General features: G+C 39.4%; 1 pseudogene; it reads right to left on the bottom strand.

The window, feature by feature from the left end:
• Nucleotides 1-1,282: 1,282 nt before the first annotated feature.
• LOC140946849 (acyl-coenzyme A thioesterase MBLAC2 pseudogene) lies at nucleotides 1,283-3,288 on the bottom strand (annotated as a pseudogene).
• Between the last annotated feature and the right edge of the window lie 1,898 nt (nucleotides 3,289-5,186).

The following is a 5,186-nucleotide window of genomic DNA, read 5'->3' as shown; positions in this document are numbered from 1 at the left end:
GTGATTGATAGTATTCCGGCCGTGAGATTACGTACAAAATTGTGACAAGGTTCAACCGCAACGTTTTGGACCATTGGATTGCTAATAAAGAAATAAAATTTACTGCAAAAACCGTGGACGAAGATCCTGCTAGATATAAACGTTGGATCTCTAGAAAAGAGATCCAGTCACCTAAAATATTAAGAACCAAAAACGAGAAGTCCAAAGACTACTGCAAAGCTGGTCAGAACAAAGTGTATTGCTTTTTCATAGCAATATTTCGGCTGGCCATACTAGCCTTCTTCAGGCTTACAGATGTAAACCTGAAGAAGGCTGGTATGGCCAGTCGAAATATTGTAACGAAAAAACATTAGATTGCTACATACATATTTTGAAATTATGAATGACCACTAGGGGGAACACCCTTTATTCCTTTTTACTACAGTTTTTATGCTGATTTGAATAATTATGCCTTGGACTTAGTTTTCACTTAATAACCGTTAACCTTCAAAAGCTCTTTTTGCACAGATACCACTTTAAATTTTGCAAAATGACTGTGACGAATTTAACCAGGTAAATGGGTATTATCATGCAGATAGAGACAGAATTTGAAGAGGATCGAAACTGAGTACAGTTCGAGGAAGAAGTGATATAATCACAGACCAAATAGGCTGTCACTAAACCAGCGTGGTCCTGAGTCCCTTTTACCTCGCCGAGTACAACAAAAAATCTACCTTTGGTTACTAATTATTGATACTCTCATTCTACTTGTTCAAAACTTTGTGGATGGCTCTAATACTTCGAATCACACTGAGACACAATTCAGTGGCAAGTTTTGTTATGAGGTACTTTAAGGGAAGCCTCATTTCCGTGGAATTATGGTCATGTGACTAATTTAGTTGCTTAACAGATACGTTTTCAAGTCATGTACTTCATTACGTGTTATATGAATAATTGATACCAATCTGTTGTCATTAAAGATGGTTTTCAGGTACTTTAAGTCCCAGCATTTTTTCCCTGCTGGAAGACAAACACATTTTAAATCCACCTTTATGGCCATCGGTGAAAAATAAAAATTTTCCGACAACATTTTTTGGGTTCCTCAGCGTCCCCTTAACAAATCTAAATACTTGGCTTAATTTTTTCACAAAAATAACACGGAACTTTATTTTTTGACATATACTCCCTGAGCATTAACTGCTTTTTTTTTATCCACTCTCGTCAGTGAGTACCTTGTATCGGACAAGGCTTCGTATGTCCACAAACACATTGCTTCATCACAAGCTTGCGAAGAGTCCTGCTCTACTGATATTTCACTATCCTTGATACCGCCTCATCTGGATTCCAGTTAAAGATTAAGGAGGCGATGATATAAAGTGGGATAAGCCTATTCTAAATCAACAGACGAAATATGTAAGACTGTAGCTTAGCTGTTATTTATGCTGTAACGTTTCTTTTTCTCTTCTCATTGTTCCTCTATCACATTTCGATCGCTTTCATTGAAATCGTTGTAATTAGCATATTCAAATCGTAACTACTTCTACAACTTAAGATATTCAAATTCTAACGAGCTTCTACAACTGAAGATGGCATAAGTTTGCCGATACATTTCTTGTAAATTGAAAACTGTTGTGTCATTTCTACAAATCATAACAAATTTTCTACTCTCGCGTCCGTTTGGTGACTGGTTCTACTAAAATGAGCGCCCACATCCCCAAATTTTAGCCTTACAAGCCCTTAACGAGCTGTGTCACGAAATTCAGCCAAATTAGGAAATTACAAAATGCGCGTTAAAGTAAGAGAAACATAAAATAGCCGCTTAAAACTTTAAAGGGAGGTTAAAAACTGGGCAAAACTGAAGAAGATTGAAACGGATTGAAATTAGGGTTTTTGAAAACTGTTCATGCTTGCAACCTCAAAAATAATGCTTCAGGAGACATATTTGTTTGCCTTGGATCTCTGATTTTGTCATTTACATGTAATTTCTTTGCTTACTTTAAGTTCCATAACGATTGAGGGCGAGTAATTGGCAAAATAAAACAAAATGAACTGGACTGCCGTGACACAGCCCCTTTAATTTAAGTTATATGAATAACACTGAACACCCTCTCACCTTAATAAGTGGTATGGTGGGGTATAGATTACATAAAACAGCAGCAGCAACAACACGCGTGAAAGCAACAATTCGCAGGGATATTTCTAGACGTTTTAGCCTTTAAGATCATGTACATTAAACCCTTCATAAGAGTTGTAAAAATTTTGTGACATGGTCCGGCCTTGGAGATGTAATCTGATGCCAACTCATGTAGCCTTTTGCTGTCAAAAGGATCACCATGTCCCGGAAAGACAACATCCACATGATTGGAAAGGTCTTGCACTCTTCTGAAGGTCCGAACGTACGCGTTCACATCACTCTGGGGTAAAAAATCAAGCAGGGGTCCTCGATTGTACACTGTATCTCCACTGAAAAGGATCCTCGCCTTCTCGTCGATCAAACCAATGCTCCCTGGAGTATGGCCGGGGAAGTGTAAAACGCGCAAGCTTCGATTGCCAAGATCGAAAACGTGTCCTTCCTCCAAGACTGTCGACGGCTCGGCGGCTTTAACTCGGTAGTCGGAAAATTTCCATCCTTCGCTCGGGGGTACAGCAAGTGAATCACTCCTTAGGAAAACCCTGGCTATGTCGTATTGGTTACCGTTGCGTATCGCGTCCGCCTCGAGGCTGTGAATGGCGAACTTCTCAAACTGGTGTAGTCCTCCCGAGTGATCGTAGTGCATGTGAGTGGCAACTGCTTGGACTGGTTTCTCACCAATCAGACCCTGTTGTCGCAGAAAGCCTGGCAAGTCCCACAAACCGAGACCAGTGTCGATAACCAAATCCGAAAACGAACCTTGTACGAGCCATATGTTGGGTTGGTTATAAAGCGACTCGTAGAACACTTCACGTAACATAAACACGCCGTCATGTACCTTTTCAACGCTGAATGGTTTTTCATCTATTTGCAGTTGTTCTTGACTCATTCTCGTTTTTAAAAGCAACTGTAAAACTAGAATGTTCTGGTGCTCTGATTGTAAACAAACTACTACTTAATCGATCCCATAATGCATAACAGTCACACAATAAAAACCGGATCACGCGATCACCCAATCACGCGATCACGCGAAGTTTTCCAGTCCACGAGAAGTTAGACAACAAGATAAAAAGTACAAAGACAAACAGCAAAGAAAGAAAAAACACACCCGGAAATACGGAATACAAGCTTTAGGCCATGACACACTGTTCAACATCTGTTGATCGACAAAGCAAGAAATTTTGCATCTCAGTCTTGTTTAACAGTGTGTGATGCCTTGTTGAACATACATCACGTTCAACGTTGTTAACCGGAAACAAAGAGATGGGGCCTAGCTATTCGGCTCATTCACTTTTATTTCAATGACAACACCTGGAGGTTTTATCAATGGGAGGTGTGCAACAGCCGATTTTGGTGTATTATTAGTGATCTTACGCAAAAGGACGGCAGAGGAAAGAAGACGGCAAACCTTGTGTGACAAGCGTGACAGTAATTTTGTTTGAAAAAACTTTCCGCTAAACTTCACCCTCCTTTAAACAGATCTTTTTGTTAAAGGCCAGAAAACGGTGATTTTAGGTAAAGATCACGACGAAACATGCAAATAATAGCGGTGTCAAGTTTGTCACACACAAGCGTTTTGCCCTCCTCCTCTTTTTGCCGTCCTGTTGCGTAAGCTCATGATTAGCTCTCCACCATGACTAATTTCATCATTTCATCATTAGTGATACTGGTGGAAATATCAACATCTCTACTTTACAATAATGATATTATTCTGATGTGCACAGTCGAGGGGAGGGAAGAACATTTCTCCTATGCTGAATTTTCATGGAAAAACAAGCGAATTTTGCTTTCATTAATAAAGCTCGTGGAACAAATTTGAACTCAAGGCTAGAGTAATAAGTGCAGTACTTGAAATAAGTATAATCGCTAGGTGACAGAAGCGTGCATAGAAGCATAACGTTATGGCACTATACTATCATTTCATATTTCATTCCTGTGGAAGGTTAAGATTAACTCAACAATGACCTGCTCCCAATGTATGAGTCTTTAAAGCTCAATTCCCAGTTAAAAAAGTTTTTTAACGAGAGGTTCCGTCTCGAGGTCCAACCCCTTCGTATACCTTCTTTTATTGACAACTGGTACCCCTTTCACACTTTGTTTTGAACTTGTATCTCTTTTAACAGCTTTAAATGCACTGTCTATTACAACTAGTAATAGTTGACACTACAGCTGCCCCCGCTCTGTATATTGTGGGTCAATAGCCGATTCTTGCTCGTTGTGTAGCTTTTTGAAATATACCGATTCATAAGGAAGATTTTCCACACATATTCCATACAATAGGTGATATAAATACAGGAAACGCAACGTTCCATGCACAGTTTCAGGTCGATTTACACAGCTTTAATCAAAACATTCTCAGTTTCGAGAATAGTTTATTCTAAACCATAAGAAAAGAGTTAATTAGAAGTTGAATTTTTCGCTATTTCCCTTTCACTTTTTACATTCAGTTCATTTTATTTGCTGGAAAGGAAGCCTTAGAAATTAAAAATTCACACTGGCGTATTCTAGTCTTATTTTAAACTTTATAACGGAAGGACATCTGTGAGCAGGGAATAAGTCAGCTCATAATTTGATTGCCGGCGAATTCAACTGTAATCGTCCATCGTTCTGCTAGTGAGAAGCTAGCCGTTGTTCACTCGTCTTGCTTGTTTGGGGCTAAGTCTTGTCCCGGTCAAAGAGAGAGAAAGAGTGTCTGGCAAGGTTGGAATGAAAGATTTGTGAACTCGTGTCTGGCAAACTCTCCATGTGTTTATATATACACAGTTATACGCACCTTATAACTTCTTCTGCGCTTAACGAGTGTAGTTAAAATTTTGGTCCATAACTTTTACTGAAACAACTGCTCCACAGAATGACACTGATAATACGTGACGCAAAAGAGTGTCGAAGTATGACTGCACAATATATGTCACAAAATCTACCTAAGAGGTCCCTTGGGGATGTTCTGTCTTTACGTCATCCTAACCATTTCGTACTTGCGGGCGTAAACAATAAAAACGTCATCATTACCTACCGATTCCTCACGGCCCCGGCCTGTTCAAGCAAATCGAGATTTTTTCTATACTGACTGTATGAC

The sequence above is a fragment of the Porites lutea genome, chromosome 8, assembly GCF_958299795.1.
Source record: "Porites lutea chromosome 8, jaPorLute2.1, whole genome shotgun sequence".
Taxonomy (NCBI): Eukaryota; Metazoa; Cnidaria; class Anthozoa; order Scleractinia; family Poritidae; genus Porites; species Porites lutea.
This window is presented reverse-complemented; position numbering and strand designations above follow the sequence as displayed.